At 52.3% G+C, this 19,884-nt stretch overlaps 1 protein-coding gene and 1 long non-coding RNA gene across 2 annotated transcripts in view; one reads left to right on the top strand and one right to left on the bottom strand.

Moving 5' to 3' along the window:
- Positions 1 to 380: 380 nt before the first annotated feature.
- On the bottom strand, positions 381 to 5,056 carry LOC121914199. The gene is made up of 3 exons (XR_006100485.1): positions 3,736 to 5,056; positions 3,122 to 3,286; positions 381 to 702 (listed from the first exon to the last, which is right to left on the bottom strand). It is a non-coding gene; the product is annotated as an uncharacterized LOC121914199 (long non-coding RNA).
- A 1,501-nt stretch (positions 5,057 to 6,557) lies between these two features.
- ZFHX3 (zinc finger homeobox 3) overlaps positions 6,558 to 19,884 on the top strand; it is a 102,169-nt gene continuing 88,842 nt past the window's right edge. The window contains exon 1 of the mRNA XM_042437398.1: positions 6,558 to 6,673. The gene's annotated coding sequence lies outside the window, so the exon portion shown is untranslated. The remainder of the gene's footprint in view (positions 6,674 to 19,884) is intronic.

A 19,884-nucleotide genomic window follows, 5' to 3' on the forward strand; every position in this document is an offset into this window, starting at 1 on the left:
CCGTTCCTTAGACCATTGGAAATATGGGTTTTTCGATGGTCTTAGGCGACCCCTGTGAAAGGGTCGTTTGACCCCCAAAGGGGTCACGAACCACAGGTCACCGTGAGTCAGAGGTGTCTTGAAGGAACACAACAACAACAAAGGCGTGACATCGTTGTCTGATTGGACTGGAATGTCTGGGGGGGGGGCCCCCCCAGGAGGCAGCCTTATGGGCAAAAAGAAAGAGGTTCTTTGAGGATATTATTGATTATTCTGAGTGAAACGCTGCTTTCCCTATTTTCCTCCTAGGATGGGACGGTTCTTCCCAAGGCCCTGCCTACAGAGAAGTGCAGTCACCGAGTGCGCATTTCATCCATCAGCCGGACAATCAGACGCAGAAGCAGTTTATTTGTCTTTAGTTTATTAGCCTTTACCAGCATTGAAGATGCTTTGAAGCAGCAAACCAGCTCCTCTGGAACACTCCCCTAGAAACTCACCAAAGAGCCAACCTGCAGAAGCAACCCTTTCATGCGCGCCTGGGCATTTGGGCCCCGCTTGCACGCCGTTGGATCTTAAAGCTGCATGGAAAGAAAGAGCCTGGAGAGGACTTGAAGGCCTCTGAGGAACATCAACAGGTAGGAAGCACCCCGGTGCCATTTTCTCCCTCTGGTTTTATGATGATGTGTTGCCATATCCGTCGTGCAGAACGTTTCTATAGAAGGGCTGTAGCAAAATGGTTCAAGCAAGCAAACCAGTAAATCTCCCCGTAAACCGCCTCCCGCAATTGGGAAAAGTCTTGTAAGCAGCACCTGCAGGCCACGGTTTTGTGAAAGTCTTGGGGTTTGTGGTCTACTTGGGAAAGACTGTTGGCATTTACCTCTGAGGCAAGTTGCTGTTAAACTGAAGGCAAGGCTCATAGTGATCTCTGAGAACAGCTCTATGTTGCTTACAGGATCAGGGCTGGGGCATTTCTGAATACCATCTTCTGGGCTATTTTGCCCCCCACCCACACATTGTTTCACAGTCCTTTGGTGAGAAGACTAGCAAAGCCAACCTATACCTGTCTATTGAGAAGCTAGTTCTACTGAGTTCAGTGGGATTTACTGCCAGGTAAATGAAGGGAGGATTGCAGCCTGAGGGATCGGTTGCAGTGGGTTTAGTAAAGCTGGCAATGGGTGTCAAAGACCCTGGTAATCCAGCAAAGCACCAGGGAATGGAAGGAAGGCGCTGGTCCTCTTGAGAAGCCCCTCTCCAATATCCTACCATCCTTCCCTTTGCAACTCTGTTTTCCTAAAGTAGGCTGTGGATTAGGGCTGTCCTCCCCTGCTCTATTTCTGAGGGAATTCCCAGTTGGGAACCCGTGGATCCCAAGCAGTACGGCTGTTGAACCCACTGGGAGGAGGCACCTCCAAGGAAGGCTCTTTCCACATGGGGAGACTGGGCTGTGTCCTACTGGAGAGCGGACCCCTCACTCCCTGTTTCCTTGGGAACTGAGGAGAGGGAGCTTTCAAGCAGCCCCCAAACCCAACAGCCTCCCCCTGCCAGCACCCAGCAAAACCAATGGCTCCAAGGTGGATCTTGGAGGGCTGCCATGTGCCAGGAACCACTCCTTCCTTGGCTGTCCAGCCAGCCTCCAAAGGTGGCGGCAACAGCAGCAGCAGCACTAAACAGCCAGCCCTTTCCTTGCCTGGGCCCCTGCGCATCCTGTTTGGAGCCGGTGGCCTTGGTCACTGGGTGAAAGGGCACAGGCCTCCCAGCAGCACCACCAGGCCTGGCAGGGACCCAGTGCCTCCTGGCTGGACCCTGGGTCCAAGGACAGAGCCGGGACCCCAGCCTCCTCCTCCTCCTTCCTCCGTCCAGAAGCCCTGGGCAGCCTTTCTCTCCCAAAGCATTATGCAATTGGGCGGCCTGGTCAGCGGCACTTCCTCAACAAGCCTTTGAGCAAGGGCTGCGTGTGACGCTCAGCCAATCCTGTGACTCTGGCAAGGCAGGCTCAGTACTCAGCAGCCTCCTCCGCTCAGAGAGACCTCATGGCTGCAGGCAGTTCACAAACAGGGGAAGAACAAGGAGCAGAGTCAAGCAGCAGATGGCCCTCCTCTGCCCTGGGAGGCTGAAGGAAGACTCTCTGGCATCTCTACAGCCGTCAAGGCAGGCAAACAGGGAGCCAAATGCCATAGCCTTCTGGGTCTCCTCACCTGAGCCCCCTCCCAACGGGACAAAGAGGCCTCTGTTGCGCCAGGCCTTGCTGCCCATGCTCCTGTCTCTCCAGCCATCTCCTCAGAGCAAGGATTCCACTGGGGAAGGGGCAATGCCCCTCTCTTGGTTGTCAGACACGCTCCCCGGTAAGCCCCTGCCTTTGCTCCTCTTAGGCAAGAGGGAGGGATCTGCGCTTTTGCCGCTTCTGTGATGCTTTTCTAGTGAACGGCTGAGCAAAAGTCCCAAGCCTAAAAGATGGCCTCCACGCAGCACAGGACTGGCCTAGGACTGGCCCAGCGAGTAAGAAGAGCCTCGCAGTGGAAATGGGTCATGCCCTGCAAAGGGGAACCCGGGTCCAAAAGGCAGCCCAGGGCTCTGCTGGGACTCAAATTACAGGGATGGATTTCCTCCTCAAGGAGAAAGCAAGGACCGAAAAGGAGAGACTTCCCTTGAAAAGGAGGAACGCATGTGGGGAAAGGGGGATAGGCTGCCATTGTTGTGTTTACAATGTAAATTGGAAATGTATATACTTAGAAATGCCAGGGTTTTCTTTTAAAAGGAAGGAAGAAAATGCATTCCTCGGTCATGCAACTGCTGCAGAACACTGTGCCATTTACAGGGCTACTTTGGCAACCCTCCAGTAGAATCTGACTCGACAACTGACCCCAGAAGAGAAAACTAGAGTGTCTTTTCTTCATTCTGCTGATTGTTAAAATAACAAACATTGTTTAGACTGGGCATTTATGGATGGACCTACAGCTCCTCCATTCAGCTGCCAAACTCAGCAACCAGGCAACAGAGTTGCCTTCTCTTTTGGAGCATCTGGAAGGAGCAAGGAGTCTTTTAGGCACAGAAACTTTAAATGCAACAATTTCTAGGCAACATTAAAAGAGCAAGTGCCGACCTCTGAAACCCTGGGACACGATATATGAGTTCAGACACAAACCTTCATGTTCAGACTGGGTCACTGCCAGAAAGGCCATGCTTCTCTTGGAGTTGTGGCAGTGGCATACTCAATGGCTATTATTCATTGTTTTTCAAAATGCAGCCAGGATTCGGGTGTTTGCTTGGCATCTTTGCTAATCCAATTTAACAGGTTCAGATCTGCATGCTGGCAATGGAAAGAGGGAAAGGAATTGCCTTTTATTCCCACATTAGAAAATATCCCAACAGTCTGATGCTTGAGGTATATTTAAGGGGAATGTCGATGTTAAATTGCCCACTGGATAATACAGCTGTTCTCAAGCTGGAAACTTGGGTGACTATCACAAACCTCCAGCTAGGTATAGTTTGGCTGACAAACCTCAAAGCACCTCCAATCCCTCAATAAAAGGATAGGGAATGGGGGAATCACTCCTATTTCAGTTTAACACGTACCTACTCCAGGGAGTGGCTTAATATGCGTTGAAAATAAACAAGGCACTCTGGATTTTAGCTCTCTGGAAGAAGTAGGAACAGCCAAACCAAGGTGACAAAGAAAGCATCCCTAACCTTGCCCCTTCCTACCCCCCCCCCCCAATAAAGCAACCTTCAGAGCAACTTCCCCAAAACAACACAAACCTCTAGAGGTCTTCTGTATGGAAGAGGATGGCCAGAAAACACAGCTCCAGACAGCAGAAGGCATTTACAGCAAGGACACCTCTTTGGCATTTTGGTGTCCTGGCTTCAGCATCCCGAGGCACACGTTGCATCTTCTTTCTGAGAGAAGGAATGGCCCTTCTGAGGGCACCTCCAGCCAGTCCTTCTGGAGATCTGCTGCCCTTCCTTTCCTTGTCCTTTTAGCCTGGCCCACCAACAGCCCAAAGCCCATGCGCCTTCCTGGCCTCCTTGCAAGCCGCTGCTCTGTCTGGAAGGACTGCCTCTCCCATCACCCACGCTCAGTGGAAAAGGGCAGCATCCTTTGGGAGAGGAGGGGACCTGTGTGTAGACTGCACAAAGGGACGTCTGAACCCAACACCGCTGGACGCTGGAACATAAAATAGCCATACATTAACCTCAGGCCCTGCCAGGTGCAAGTAGATCCTGGCGAAGTCACAATGGGCCTGGCCTTCCTCACCACCAAACCTCCGTCTGCAAAATCTTTCTGGAGAACTGTCCAGGGAAGAAGGCCTGGTTTCAGCAGAAGGGCTTCCTTTGGCGCCCAGAAGGCTGAGCATAAGACAGGCCCAAGGAAGCCCCGGCTCCTCTGGCAAATGGCTGCAGAAAGGAATGAATCTCTTTGCAAACGGGGGATTTGGAAGACCACCCGTCTTTCTCAAAATGGATGTCCACCCTGCAGGTTGTATGCTCATCTTCGATAGCTTATTGAAAGATGCAGCCTTGCCTACCCAGGGTTTGAACTTCAGAAATCACACTCCAGACCAATAGCAAAGATGGAACAAGGGGCCTGTGGTCCTCCAAATCTGCTTTGTGTGAGACTCTGCAGCTCGGACCGGGCTTCGGATTAATGAACAGAAAAGCCGCAAAGGGTTTCACGTGCAATTTTTCAAATGACTCCATCTCCCCTATTGCAGATATTCAGAAGAAAGGTGGAAACGTGGTTGACAGAGAGAGAGAAGGAGGGAGAGAGAGAGAAGGAGGGAGAGAGGGGGGGGGGAGAGGGGTAAGCGTCTGGTGCGGAGATGGAGAGGCCCAGCTCCATCCTGAAAAATGGAGAGGGATCCTTTCCTGGAGGCTGCGGTTGGGAAAGGGTCTTTGCCCCGAAAAGCACATCTCTCCTTTGAAAGCAATGGGACCGACATCTTTGCCTCCATCTTCTAAACTCTGGTTTAAATTTAATTTCAGCTCTATTTCATTTTGGATCAATTGCGCAAACTTCTCCAATGGATCATTCACTGTATTTATTAGAATAAATGTGAAACTGAGGGCAAGGCAGCCTGGTCCCAAACCAAGTGGCAAGGCAAGTGGCAAGGCAAGCAAGTGGCAAGGCAAGTGGCAAGGCAGGCAAATGGCAAGGCAAGTGGCAAGGCAAGCAAGGGCCAAGCAAATGGCAAGGCAAGCAAGGGGGAAGGCAAGTGGCAAGGCAACCAAGTGGCAAGGCAAGGCAAGTGGCAAGGCAAGCAAGTGGCAAGGCAAGTGGCAAGGTAAGCAAGTGGCAAGGTAAGCAAGTGGCAAGGTAAGCAAGTGGCAAGGCAAGCAAGTGGCAAGGCAAGTGGCAAGGCAGCCTGGTCCCGAAGCCTGGGAGCAGCTTAGGCATCTGACTTGGGCCCCAAATAAAGGGCGGCCTCTTTACGTCGGTTCCATTTCCCCCAACAATCCAGCTTCCAGCCGGCTTAAAACCAAGGGCCGATGCTTTCTCTTGCCTGGCTCTTCTTCGAAGAAAAGTGAGCCGAAGACGCCGAAGAGAAGGCAAAGAGAAGAGGCCTGGCTGCTCCAGAAGGCGGCGGCGAGGGCAAAGCGAGTCTTCCGGAGGCTGCCCTGTTTCTCGGCCCCTTCCTTGGGCCTTTCCAGGCAGCTGCTCCTGGGGCAGATCCCCGAGGCCGAGCGGGAGGGCAAAACCTCCTCCTCCAAGGGCTGGAGCCCGGCCTCCCTGGGCTTCTCTGCCTCGCCGCCAGCCCCAGGGCTCCTGCTCCCGAGGCCTTGCCTCCGGAGCAGAGACGGGGAAGGGAGCAGGGGAAGGGAGAAGGCAGGCTGGCCGCCCCTCTCTCTGGGGCCCCATCTTTGGGGGGCCCTCAGGGCTGCTCTTGCTCTGCCCGTCCCCTTCTCCCGCTGCTGCCGCTGCCGCTGCCGCGCCTTGCTCCCTTTGGCTGCCGCCTCCTCCTCGGAGCCGGGGCCCGGGCCGTCCTCCTCCCTCCCTCCCTCCCTCCCTCCCTCGGGGGCTGTGGCTGGCGAAGGGGGCTAATTAGCCCTTCCCGTCGTGCCTGGTAATGAGGCACATGCGCACTCCGCTAATCAGCCATTTTTGGCAGGAAACTAATTAGCCGAAGAAAGCTCCCCGCCGGAGTTGGCGCCCTCCTCCTCCTCCTCCTCCTCCTCCTTCCTCCCTCCTCCTCCTCCTTCTTCCCCGAAGAAGAGCAGCCTCCGCCTCCGCCGCCGCGGCCGAGGAAGAGGCAGGAGCCGGGCTCGGAGCGGGGCGCTTCCTCCTCCTCCTCCTCCTCGGCCAGAGCCCGGAGAAGAGAGAGCAAGAGCCAGCCAAGGGAAGGGAAGGCAGGCGGAGGATGCCGGAGGGGCGCCGGAGGGGGGCGCCGCTGCCGCTGCCGCTGCTGCCGCTTCTGGGCGCCGGGAGGCTGGGGCCGGGCGGCGGCGGCGGCGGGGGCTGCTCGGGAGAAGGAGAGCGCTCGCCCAGCAGCAGCAGCAGCAGCCTGGCCTCCGCCGCCCAAGCCTCCCAGTCCCTCGGCCGCCGCCGCCGCCGCCGCCGCCGCCTTGATGGGCTCCCTGGCCCCGACGCCCCAGCCTCCCGGGATTAGCCGCCTCCACCAAGAAGCCCCCGACGCCGCCGCCGAAGAAGAGCAGGAAGAGCAGGAAGAGGAGCCAGGCCGCCCGACGCCTCCGCCGCCGCGTAAGTCGGGACTTGCTTCCGGGGCCCCGAGGGAGGGAGGGAGGGAGGGCGGAGAGGGGCCCCTGGCTGTCTCTTGCAGCCCTCCAGGGCCTTCTCCCTTGGGCTGCGTCCCCTTGTCGAGTCCCAGGGACAACTTCCATTCCCTTGCAAATCCCAGCGAGCGCCTGCTGCTGGGAAAAGAAGAAGAAGAAGGCGGCGGCGGCGGCCAGGGCCTTCCGGGCTCCTGCTTGGCAGGCGAAGCCTCCTCTCCTTTGGGTCAGTTGACTCTTGGCCCGGGAGGCTACTGGCGAGGGAAGGAAGGCAGGAGAGCCCTTTCTCCGCTGTGCCTGAGAGAGAGAGAGAGAGGGAGGCTTTGTTTGGGCTTCCGGCGCTGATGGAGGAAGAGGGAGACCCTGAGGGAGAAGCCCCGGGTCCCTCTCCCTGGCCACCATCGCCGCCTGGCCCAAGAGGAGCTCTCCGCTTGAGCCAGGAGGAGCCACTTGGTCCGGCCTTTGAAAACTCTGCCTCTCCGGCTTGTCCTCCCTGGGAGTCCCGAGAGAAGAGCGGCCGGATAGGGGCCACTCACTGCCGCCTCCGTTGCCGCCACCGCTGCGGCCTTGGAGCTAGCTTTTGGAGGAGGCATCATGGCTTGGATCTCCTCCAGGGGCCCATGCAGAGCCCCCTGTTCTCTGGCGCCGGCTGCCGCCTTCTTCTTCGAGGAGACTTTCTGAGAAGCCCAAACTGGGGCTTCTCCCAGGAAGGAAAAGTCCGGCCTTGTGTTGCCCGGGACAAAGACCCTTCTCCTCCTCCTCCTCCTCCTCCTCTTTGCCCAGCCTGGCTCTCTTCCAGGCAACGCAAAGAAGAGTTGGGCTAGTGAAGGGCTCTGGCTTCCTCTCTCGCTGGCTTTTGGAGATGTCCTCTTTCTTTCTGATGTCACAAGGTGCCCTGAACTTTGAGGAAGTCGCTCTTTGTCTGGTGGCAAAGTCCCGTGGTTTGGACAGAGCTGTTGTGAGCAGATTGTGTGAAAGATGGAAAGGAAGGAGCCTTGGGGATGAATAGTGGCAAGCGCAGCTTCCCTGGGAGAAACAAAGGGTATCAATGTAAAAACGACAGCGACAAGGATGATCATATTAATACCAACAAGAGCAGCAGTAGTAATTATTATTAGCATAACAACAACAACAACAACAACAATAATTGCAATAATAATCATAGGATTGGAATCTTCCCTTTAAAGTCTGGTAGCCGAGGGCTCCTTCTGGAGGTGAGGGAACCGTAAGCTGACTTTGGGAAGCCCGGGCCAGCATTGCCTGAGAAAAGGCAAGACCAGCCTTCCGTGAAGAGCAGAGGTGGTTGTTGTTGTTGTTGTTGTTGTTGTTGTTCTCTTTATTTATATCCTGCTGTTTTCCCAGAACTGGGACCCAGAGCGGCTCACAAGTGGAGGAGGTTCCTTATGGCAGGGAAGAAAAGGGTCGCCTGGGATTCCCTTGAGGAGGGATCAGAAGAGCCCCGGAGGAGCGCATGCTGGCGTTTGGCATGGAGAAGAGGCCTTGGCCGTAGGCATGCTTTCTTGTGAGTTTCCTAACAAAAATGTCTGCTGGGGAAGTGGTCATCTGCACAGCAGCCACATCTGAAAGAGCGACGGGGATACACACTAAGGAAGCATCTTTGTCTGTGTTTTCTTGGGGAAGTAGTCCTGCAATTGGTGCCTGGTCTCCCACGGCCTTTTGCTCCTCCGCGTTGGAGCTCCTTGAGAGACCTGCTTTCTGGGAGCAGAAGGCAGCTGCTGCCTGACCCGCTTTCCCACGAAAGCCCCTCGCCGGGTTCCCGCAGCCGTCTGCGGCGTCTGATGTCTCTTGGCCGCTCTCTGGATGTGCTCTTGAATCAGAAATGGCACTGGCCTGCTCCCGAGTCCCCTCTTGTCGCCTGTGATTTTGATCAGCTCTTTGGTTGTGTCATCAAGCCACACACAAGAAGCCCCTTGTTGCTAAAGAGGAAAGCACACAGCTGGGGTTCCCGTCACCCTTTAGCTGAACGGATCTGCTCCTGAGGGGCTGAAGGACTCGTGTAACACTGGGACCTGGCAGTTATACTTGAGGAGCCATTCCTTCTGCACACAGGCCTATCCTCTCTGGGAAAGAAGGTCTTCCCCCTCCACCTCCCCAACCCCATTTTTTAAACATCCATTGACTGTACATAGACCTTTGGGCTTTCCCCAAATGGCGCCTGCTGCGACCTGGTGAGCCGCTTTTAGGCTGCACCAGTGAGCCTCTCATTGTCCGAGTGCGCTCCACTGCCTGCTCAGCTTCTTTCTTTTGCCTCCCAGGAGAAGTTGGAGCATTTGGAAGTCCCTTTGAGAGGGAGATGCCATGTCAGGCACTTGTCTTAGGTGGAGAAACCGCGGTGCATCTGCCCCTGCCGCTTGAGGTGGAAAACCGCTGCTTTTTAGTGCCTTGAGCCAGCTGTGGAAGAACACCTGGAGGCCCATCCTACTCCTTAAGGCAGAGACATTACAGCCTCCTTCTCTGTCTTTTGGTTAATTCATTGCTTACCCCTGTTTTGTTAAGTCTTACTGTGTAATTGTATTAAGAGCATTGTATAATTGATCTGGTAGAGTTGTTGGTGTTGGTGTTGTTATGCTTAATGAAACCTAATAAATTTTAAAGAAAGGCAGACGCATTGCCAAGGTATGGAAAACAGTCTGCCAGGTCAGGAAGGTGCTTGTGCCGCAGAATGTGCTGAGAGCCTTGCTGGAAGAACCAGGGCAGAAGCAGGCCGTGGATGATGGTCTTGCCGTCAGAGGTCTGCCAGCCTGCCTGGGACGGTTGGACAAGAAGAGCCTCTCAGTGGGAGACTGGTGGGCATCCTTGGTGGATGCCAGCTGGGAGGCCTTGGAGGAGGCCGTCCCCTGACCCCTTCTTTGGCAGAGCCGGGTGGGCCTTGCACGTGGACGTACGTGGGTGCCTGCCAAAGGAGCCCCGGCTGTCGCGTCCTCGCCGTCCTCACATCGTCGGAGCCCCTGACTGCGCCAGGCTTTGCACAGAAAGGAGAGCGAGTGCTGATAGGCGAATGGAGGAACAGCAGGCTTGGAGCTTCAAATTAACCTTCTGCTTTGTTGATATCTAATGTGATTTTCCCATCTGAACCCCCGCCCCCACTCCATGGAAAGAAAGCAGGCTAGCAAATTGGGAGCCTGGTGCAATTTACATAAAGCTCTTGGGAGAGGCGGTTTGTGGCTCACAAAGACTTCCCTGGCCCTTTCTCTGAGGCCAGACCGGGTGCCGTCCAGGAAGAAGAAGCCAAGATGCCAGCTTCTCACCCGGCCGATTTGTGGCATCTGGGGTTTTGTTCAGGGCTCTGGAGCTGGCTGCAGGTTCTGCCTTCTCAGGCTCCATCCTGTTCAGCTGATACCTTTCTCTCTAAATCCTTACCCCTTCCTGCCATCCGCATTTCTGGGCACTCATTACCTTTGAAGATGTATGTTCCTGGCTGTGACCCCAGCCAGCCTGGCTCCTTGGAGCTAGTCAGCTTTGAATTGGTGCCTCTTGACTGTCTTCTCCTTGGTGCTTCAGCAGTCTCTCGTTGGGGAAACAGCGTATTTTGGCTGTTGCAGGAGCATGTAGAGCATTTCAACTGTATAACAACAGAACAGATACGTCTGCCATGTTGCAGACTGGCTTGCAAAGGGTGCATTCACGTAGGCATTCTGCTTTCGGCTTTTTAGTTGTCAGCGACTGGATCCACGGTTATTCCAGGGTGGGGCAGCAGCCCCTGCTGGACTGTGAAATCTCTTCAAGCCTTCATTATTACAATTCAACTTGTCTGTGGTTCTTCAAGCTGCCTACTCGCCTGTGAAATTTTGCAAGGTTTTTGCAGTGATGGAGGGGGTTTCACACAGGATTCCAGTCAGCTAAGGACAGGTCCCTCCGCTCTGACCAGGCTCTGTTTTGGCTGCCCAGGGGTGCCATGGGTCGTGGAGGAAGGCAGGGGAGTATTTCTAGCCGTGAGCAGAGTTTTTTTATGAGTGTGCTCAGGGCTTTTTTTTTGGGGGGGGGGGGGGTCTGCTTGCCCAACCCAGTCCTTCTTCCTCCAGAGCTGTGTCCACACTCACATACCACTCCGTTTCTGCTTCGCCCATCGTTTTAGTGGCCAGAAATGCTTATATATCCCATGTTTCTGCTAAGAAGTGCTGAAGATAGTGAACAAAATATAGACCTCCAGAGCAGCAAATGGTTTCCTCCGCAGCTGAATCACCCGTCTCACTTCAAAGGTGCAAACTGTGTCCTCTTTCTGTGTGGGGCGTAAGCGGGGCAGGCAGACAAAGGGGGGCATTTCAGGGCCTGGCAGGGCTGGCTGAGGCCTCTGGCCTCCTTAGTGGCAACCTTAGGGCTTGGTTCTCTGGGGAGCAGCTGGTCCTTGGCCACCAGAGTCTCTGCAGCTCCATAAGCAAGGATGTAACCTATTGTGACAAGTGGCATCGAGGAGCCTGGCTGCTCCCCTTCTCCCCGAAAGCCATTTGCCTGGCCTATCCATATAGTGGTGTGTGTGTGTGTGTGTGTGTGTGTGTGTGTGTAAGACATAGCTATTTCCCTGGCATGGGGCTGGGTGATTCAAGGATAGGCCTCTCTACTGCAGATACATAGCAATAGAAGGGGAAGAGACACTTGCAGTTTGTGCCTGTGTGTTTTGTCTGTGTGAATCCCATTATGTAGACCCAAACTGGGGAGCTAAGGGAGATGGGGCTTGTTTTACTCTTCTGGGAGTGTCTGGAACTAGAAAGCAAAGGGCTCTGGGGAACTGTGTCCAGCAGAAGGGAAGGGAGGAATGGTTTCGCCCGGCTGTGTTTCCGACTGTATCTGGTTGAGTGTGCTCCCCCCCCCAAATGCAGACCAATCCCTCACCCACACACTCCCATTCTGCCATGTGTCAGTGATGGAATGCTTTGGGTTTAAAAATGCACACAGACTTTGGAGGTGGCAGTTGTTTGTTTATAGTGTTTGGCGTGGGAGACATTGGCCTCTTGGTTCCCTCTGCAGTCTTTCTCCCTGAACCAGGTGAGGGCTGGGGAATGCCAGGAATGCCTTTTCCTCCAGACTAGGACTCATATGTGTCCATTAGTGTTCTTTCTTTTAGCAACTGAATCAGAACCAGACTTGCCATTTGAGAGATGAAAGCCCGAGCCATGCTCTCGTCCGGCCCTAAATGCTCAGAGGAGCAGCTGCTGCTGAGCAGAGCTTTGCCCTTGTGCCAGGGCTGTGTCAGGGCTGTGCCAAGCCTCCATCCTGCAAAGGCCCTCTCCTGCATCTTGGTCTGATGCTTCCAGTCATGGGACCCAGAGGAGAACCTTCCCCAGAAAACCTCCTTCAGGATCAGGCTTCTGTGTGGCAGGAGAGGGACTCCCTCCAGACCACTTTCAGCTTGGCAAGTCGTCACCAGCCTCCTGAATGTGGAACAGAAGAGCATTGGCAGTGGGTGCTGGACTCCTGTTTTTTAAGCTACACACTACTTTATTTTTGGTGTCAGGAGGTGTATAAATCTCAGACAGTCGCCCTTCTTTTTAACACCAGACAAGCACATACAATGAGCCTTTCCTGCAGCATGGCTGCCTATTCGGTGTGTATTTCATATGGAATGGTCAGATTATTATCTGGATTATTCTGTTGTATGTTGTACACTTTTTAATATGTTTTTTAAAAAAGTTTAATAGTACTTATTTCAGAAAATAAACAAACAAGCAGTGTGTCCGGTGCCGGCACTGAGTGAGCTCTGGAGCCGTTTTTACCCCTCGTCTTTTGCGCTGCTTGAATGCTTCCACCCACACGGCTATTCCCGTCCCACATGGCAATTGGGATGTCCAGCAGAAAGCAGGTCAGGCTGTGTCTAATGAAAGGTTTTGTCAGAGGTGAGCTGGAGCAGGGAATTAGTTCTGGAAGATCTGTGCGTCTGGCACCACAAGCAAGAGACACAATGAGTTGTATGGCCTCTGTGTTAATACCACGGTCAAACAGGGACGTCCAAAGTGGCCTAGATGTACCTCTGTGGGTCCCTCACACACTTTTCCCACAAGAAGAATCCAGTAGAGTGATGTCTTTTGTGTCTGTAGTCCAGAATTACACTCATACGCACCACAAGCTTTGTTGCCTTTGTTGCCTTGTGGGCTCTTGTCAGTGGCCTCCCATCCGGCCGCTTGAAGCTATTGTCATAGGAGGCATACTTGCTGCATCAAAGGCGGGGAACCTTTACCTCCCCCAAACACCATTCCCACAGTCCCTTGCTGCTGGCTATCCTTATCTGAGTGATAGGAGTTGTAAAGGATCACAGGAACATTTGGAGGGCTTAGGGCTCCCATCCCCACTGGCATGGAGTGGGGGGCATTTACTCTTGCCTACTGAGAGCCAGTGGTTCAGGAGTCGGGGGGGGGGGGGAGGCTTCCCATCCTTGCATGCCAAGGGTGGGTCCTCAGGCCATGGCATCAGGGCTGTGGGACCATTTATTATTATTATTATTATTATTATTATTATTATTATGAACCCTTATTTATATAGTGCTGTAAATTTACCATGAAACCCCGAGATGAAGTGATGGAGTGAAGCTATGGGGGGAGAGGGACAAAATGCTCTCCAAATGAGAATTTTGCCCCCCCCCCATGACATGTCTCCAGTCCCCAAATTTCCTGGACCCCAGAAAGATATAGATTAAAAATTGTGCCCATCTGGAACTCTTACATAAGAGGTTGATGGGAAAGGCATTTCAGAGATGAGGTGCCACCACCAAAAAGGGCTTCCTTCATATCATCCCAAGAAGTGCTTTATTTATATTCTCCTTTCCCCCCAAAACTGGGACTCAAGGCCACCATAACCCACTGATAGGTAACCCACGGTCAGCGTTACTGAAAACTGTGGGGAGGTCAGAGGAGTCAAGAGGGCAGCCCTTTCCCAAGGAAAGCCTTCAGCCAAGGCAACCCAAGCTGTTCCTGCGCTGGGTCTAGGCCTGAAGCCAGACTGATACAGGTTTGAATAATGGTTCTGTTAATGCACACTAAAATCACATTAGCTTTCTTTGCAGCTGCATCATGCTGCTGCTGACTCACATCCATTTTGTGATCGCCTGGCATCCTGAGATAGCATTCGTCTGTCCAAATGCCAGGCCAGGTGCCCCTCACTCTGTCTCTGTGCGTTGGACTTGGCTTGTTTGTTTATCTAAACAGAGAACTCTCCTTTTATCTCTGAATTTTGTTTTCTTAATTTCCACCTAGCTTTCTATTCTGCCGAGGCCAATTGTATTCCTTTCTTCTGAGTCTACTTGTATAGGAACCTTTAGAACTGTTTCCTTAAAGTAAGTGTGTTGTGTACATGAAGCCTGCTTTGTTCTTCCAGACATCTTTCCCATTTTGCCTGTAGGATGTGTTTTTAAGATCTTCCTGGTAGTCTTCTGTTTCCCTGGATCCATTTCTCTGACAAAGTTTAGCACAGAGTGAATCTCAGCTTGTGGTTTTCTGCAGTGACCAACTGTAGGAGAAGACACACAATTGGGCTGGTTGGCTTGGATTGAGGCTGCTCTGTTCGTTGCCTACAAAGAGACGTCACAAGCCTCTGAATTTGACCCAGGCCTTGGCACCCAGAGTTGGCTTACAAGATTCCAGGGAAGGCACTGTGTTATTTTCAAAGTAGTGTGTTCTTAGCCTCTGTGGCTGCAGAGAAGATGATGCGTTAGAAAGTGCAGAGAAAATCCATAGCGCCATAGGTAAATCCCGTTCTAGTTCTATGTTTTGTAGTAGCCACAGATTTCCTTGTTACTGTTTGGCCATAAGGACCAACTAGCACTCCATTGGCATGATACTTTAGGCCCAAATTTTATCACGTTTGCTGAGGCTGCAGTTAGGAAGTCAGGCCTAATCCATTATTCACTGGGGAATGAAAGAAACAGTGCAGAATCTGAGTAGTGTGTTGTATGTATGTGAGATATGTGTGCCTTCAAGTCACCTGTCAACTTATGGTGGCCCCATGAGTTTTGTAAGGTTTTCTTAGGCCAGGAGTCCTCAGAGTTGGTTTTGCCAGTTCCTTCCTCTGAAGTATCACCTGCAGCACTTGGGATTCCCTGGCCATCTCCCATCCAAGGACCCCCGTTTAGCATCCAAGATCAGATAGGATCTGTTGCCTTTAGGGCATTGGGACCGAGGAGTAGTATGGTGTCCTTAGGTAAAGGGGGAATAAAGAGCTGATGATGGCACATTGGGTTGATGTACGGTGGACTGGCTTGTTGTGGTTGTGCCTTGCGCTGGCCTGCAAGGATGAGGACAAAGGCTGAGCATCTTGTTGGGGCTAGTCCTGAATTCCAAGGCGGCAGCTTTATTCCACGGAGCTTCCCACCGTCTCCAGCTACACTTGACGCTTGGAGCAAATTGTTTGGTGCCATTCATTCCTAGCTGGTTCTCATGTACAGTCTTTGGCCGGGACTCCCTTTGAAAATGGCATGTCTGTGTTTAAAATGGGTATCTTTCCCTGCAGTTGGCATTGCCAAGATGGCTTGCAAGAGAGTAAAACGTTTCAGAATGGATAAATCAATCATACCAGAGAGGGTTTAAAACCTCTGATCAATAAAAATGAGTAGCAGCTTAAAGGGATTCAAAACTTTAGACACTAGCAATACTGTAAGGCATGGGAAAAATCTGTTAGTGTCACAACATCCATTGCAAAATATATTCTGACAAAAACAATGCATCTGGTACTACAAGTCATGTACTGGTGACAAAATTACAGTTGCATTAGACGCAGGAGGAAGAAAAGTTAAAAGCAAACAAAAAACCCAAAAGGTTACTGAGTAAAATATCAAACCAACAATAGTACCAAGAGTTACAACAACAGATCACCTTTGCAATTCAAGAAGTTGCAGTGGATCTTTTGCACCGCAAAGGTGGCGGTCTTAAGCGTGATAGATTTTGAAGGGTCAGTCAATAATTCATAAATAACATTAGGCAATGACTAACCCGCCCTCGCTCTCAAAAGATCTCCCAGGAAAGGAGTCCTGGCTGAGGTCACTATATAAAGAGTATTTGCTTGGTGGTCAAATAATGCCAAGGTGGATGCCAGGCAGTCCTCTCTATGGAGAGCACTCCATGGTATGTCCAATTTGGCCTCAGAAGACGCCATCCTTTTGCTACTTGCACTTTGAATGGAGCCTGGAAGTGGACAAGGCTCTGAGAAGACAGTTCGAAACAACTTGTGTGTGTCAAGATCCCATCTGCAGCTGGTGTGTTTCTTTTTTTTGTTAGTGCTTCCAAGCTTTTTCCAAACCTGGCAGCCCCACATAAAGGGCAATGCAAGAGTCCAGAACTTCAGCCGGTGCAGAATGTGGAGGCTTCCTTCCCTGTTGAGGGGCGTGGGCCAGTTTTCTGGTATTTTGAGAAGGGCAAGAAGCGGCCAGTTTTCCCATCCTAATACAAAGTGCTGCTCTGGACCCCGGTAATCCTAAATGGTTTGAGGTCAGACCATTTCCGCTAATGTTTTCTTCTCTCTAAGTTTCTATTCTTAACATCTCCAGAGGAGGTTCTCTTCCAGATTCCAAAGCCTCCATCCATGCCAGATGTAGGCCAGCCTCTGCAAGAGGAGCAGACGGGTCCCGGCTTCTGAAATTCCAGCAATATAATAACACAACACTGAAATGCCATTTTGCAATAAGACGAGAATTAAACTCTCCCTTCAGAGGCAATTGAAGTCTGCTCTTTCTGGAGGCTCTTTGGTTTCTGCTTCTGATACTGTTTGTTCCTATTTTGTCCTGCATTAGAGCTTGAGGTTAATTTTATTAGAATCATTTTGATTACTGATTCATTGTTTATATTGGGTTAATTTGTAAACACCTTTTGCAAGCGGCCGTAGGCTTTGTTTCAGAGGAAGGCAATAGCAAAACTACTTCACAGGATTGCTAAAAGTTGACACACACGTGTGTGCATGGACACACAACACACACTTAAGCTTTAAAACCAGGAGCTGGGAAAATTCAGGGGGCCAGAACAAAACTGGGAGGGACTGGGAATCCATTTCTGGTCTTTTAAGTCCCCACCTTGGTTTTGGTTTTGGTTTTGTTTTGTTCTGTTCTGTTTTTGGGAGGGTGCAAAACAGGAAGCCCCGTTCCTTGTGTTAAAGGAGAATTACCACTCCTGGAAAGTTGCAGAAAGAGCCATTCTCATTGGGAGGGACCTGGGGAGATGCATGTGGCCCACAGACTCACAGGTCGCATGTTGCCAAGTCATGTCTAACCAAGACTAATGCTAGGAGCCTCTCAGGTGCCGCTTGGCAAACTCTTCTGGCCTTGGACAGAAACCCTTTTGGTCTTAGCTGAAGGGACTCTGCAGGTTCAGATCACAATGCATTCTCTTGTCTGCTCCAGAAGCATGTAACTGAACATGTGTTTCGTGGAAATGCCTCATAGTCTATCATCTGGCGCTCTCTTTCTGGGGCTCATGAGCTTTAGACACCCACTGAAATCATGTTCATACCTGAACTTTTTAGATGCAACTGGGCTCTTCTAAGATCATGTGTGTTTTGCTATACTTTTAGCGACGCGTATCTCTTGTCTTCATTGCAATTGTGTACCGGCTTGGATTCCTTTGGAAGGATGGGGTGGGGGGGATGGCACAAAAACAGAACTAGTGATGGGGAAAAGGGCATTGTAGTTTGACGGAGGGGTGCGCCTTGCTTCCTGAACAGTGTCTTAGTAGTAAACACACTTGCGGTGTTTTGTGCAATCAAGTTTTAAAAAACAACAGACCCAAACACCGCTCTCTGTAGAGAGAAGAGTTGTGGCAGAGTTTCAGAGTCAGGCTGCATCCACATTGGAGAGACAACCTGGTTTGGCACGGCTTTAACTGCCCTGCCTCAAGGCTATGGAATTCTGGCTCCGCTCTGGGCCCCACAACAAACTCCAACTCCCAGAATTCCATAGCCTTGAGCCTTGGGCCTCTCCCCGGCTTGTGGCTTGGTGTGGCCTGCCTTTCGCCTGGGCCCTCTCTGTGTTTTGCTGGCTGGCACTTCCGCTTGCGCAGGCCAGGCGTGGGCCGCTCTCCTCCGAGGAAGACGTTGGCACGCTGCTGCCTCCTCTTCTGTGCTGCTGAGGGTGCCCAGGGCGGGTGGGTTTCCATAGCTGGCAGCCTTGACTTGTCCTGGGTCCTTAGTGGTGATTTGCGACGGCATTTATATGCAAATGCTAACAACTTGCTGCTGAGTTAATTAGTGCTTTTCTCTTTGTTTCCTACAGCTTCAGAAAAAGGGTTGGTTTCTCTTTATTTCTGACTCAGTCTGGCTCTTTAAAAAGTGATTTTGTCTCGCAGCCGGTGATAGAGGTGGCGATCTGCCTTGCCAGGCAGGGAGACCATGCTGCTTTCTCGTCCACTTTCACCAATGGGCAGTTGCTGTGTGGGGCGACCACAGAATGTGGCGACGTGGCTGGGGTTTAGGGACCACCTCACCTGCCCTGTTAGCATTGCTCCAGGCCAGGGTTTTAAGGTTTTCCTGTATGGTTCTAGGTAGCCTGTGTCCACTTGAAGACTGGCCACCTATGATTGCAGCTAAGAGGCTTCTTGTGTTGGAGGCAGAAGAGGCAGCCAAAGAGGAGGTCGCTGGTTGCTGCCATTGGCTGCCTTGCAGAGCTGTGGCCTCCTCCTGTTTTTGTTTAGCTTTGGTACATGGTACTTACTTAAAGTTGGCAGCCTCTTCTCCCTCTCCCAAGCCAATTGCTTTGATGGGGGTGTGTTGCTATTCCTTTTCCTCCAGTTGGAGTGGAGGGTCATGTGCAGCTCTTTTCTAATTGGGAGCAAGTGGGGTTCTGTAAGCACTTGCACTGTCAGTCGCTTGGGCATCTTGGGGTCTCCTTTGGCATTAGGTGGCTTTTGAACCAGACTATGGAGAAGGTTTTAGTTCAGAGCGTGTGCTTTGCTGGCTGCTCCAGAGGGTCCCACCTGGAAATCCACTGCAGGTCCCAGCAGCCAGTGCTGAGCTGGGAGGAACAATGTTGGGAGGGCTTGTTGTAGGGCAGCCTCTGATATTTGGACAGATGATGGTCCTGAGAGATGGAGCCTGGCAGGAGAGTGAGCCACGTTGGGCCAATGAGTGTTTTTCCCATGCTACTTTCCACAGAGATACTGAGCAAATGTGCAGTTTGGATGATTTATTTATCCAAATGGCAGACAAGTGATGCTCCTGAAGGAGAGAGTGAAAGAGACAGCTGTGCATCTCTGCTTCTTCCAGAGGAAGAAGCTGTTTCTGGCTGAGTTTTGCAGAGATGACTACCATGCAGTAGAGGGGTTTATTTTTAAAAAATGATATTCAAATCATAGCTTTTTGTTGTGAGTGGTGTGTAAGAGGAACTGGCTTTTGGTTGGGAGAGGAGACTCTAGAGAGTAAACTCTTCCCTTTTCTGTCCCTTTCTGCCTTGGTTGAGGTTAGGAGGGGGGTTGTCCTGTTTGCCTTTTTTTGGGGGGGGGGGGCTTCTCCAGACAGTCTTTGGCAAGTGAGGCCCGCAAAGCCTGGTTTCTGGCCCGCGGTGGCCCTCCATGGCGTTTGGGCTCCAGCGGCTTGTGCTTCTCCCTCTTCCTCTGCTGCCTCCCTCTCTGCTCCGCAGCAGCAAAGCCTTTTTCACCCAGCTCAATCGGTGGGAACCCTTTTTAAGCCTTTGTTTTTGCTCTGGAAAAGTAGGCTGGGCTGGGCCTCCACTGCTAGAGGCGGCAGGCAGCGTGTGTCAGTGGAGACTGAGCCGGCCGCAGCTGCTAATCTGGGCCGACCCTCCCACACACACACTGCCGCCTGTGTTTCTGTGCAAGTGTGTAAGAGAGTGAGTGTGAGTGGGGGGGGGCAGATGTGCAGCACACTTGGCCCATCTGGAGAAGGCTGTGGTGTGAAGGCAAGGCGGGTTTGCCCCATAGCTGGGCTGGCATGGGACCCCTTGGGCCTTACTGCTGTGGCACTTGGCACCCTGCAAAGAGTCTGTGTCGGGTCCCTCCAACCAAAGAGGGCTTTGGCCTTGACCGCCTCACTGCCCAGTCTGCTTGTTCCTAGTGGCTGAAAGGCGACCTCTCTGGCCCTTCCTTTGGGCCCTCCTGCGGGCACATGAAGGACTTTCTCTCCCCTTCCCTGCCTCCCTCCTTTTGCTGGCGTAGGGGCAGGCAGTGGCAAGGCTGGGTTCTCTTCTCCTCCAGTGTTTTACTTTCTTGCCTCCCCTCCTGAGAGACAAAAGCGCCT

This window comes from Sceloporus undulatus, chromosome 8 (assembly GCF_019175285.1).
Source record: "Sceloporus undulatus isolate JIND9_A2432 ecotype Alabama chromosome 8, SceUnd_v1.1, whole genome shotgun sequence".
NCBI classification, from domain to species: domain Eukaryota; kingdom Metazoa; phylum Chordata; class Lepidosauria; order Squamata; family Phrynosomatidae; genus Sceloporus; species Sceloporus undulatus.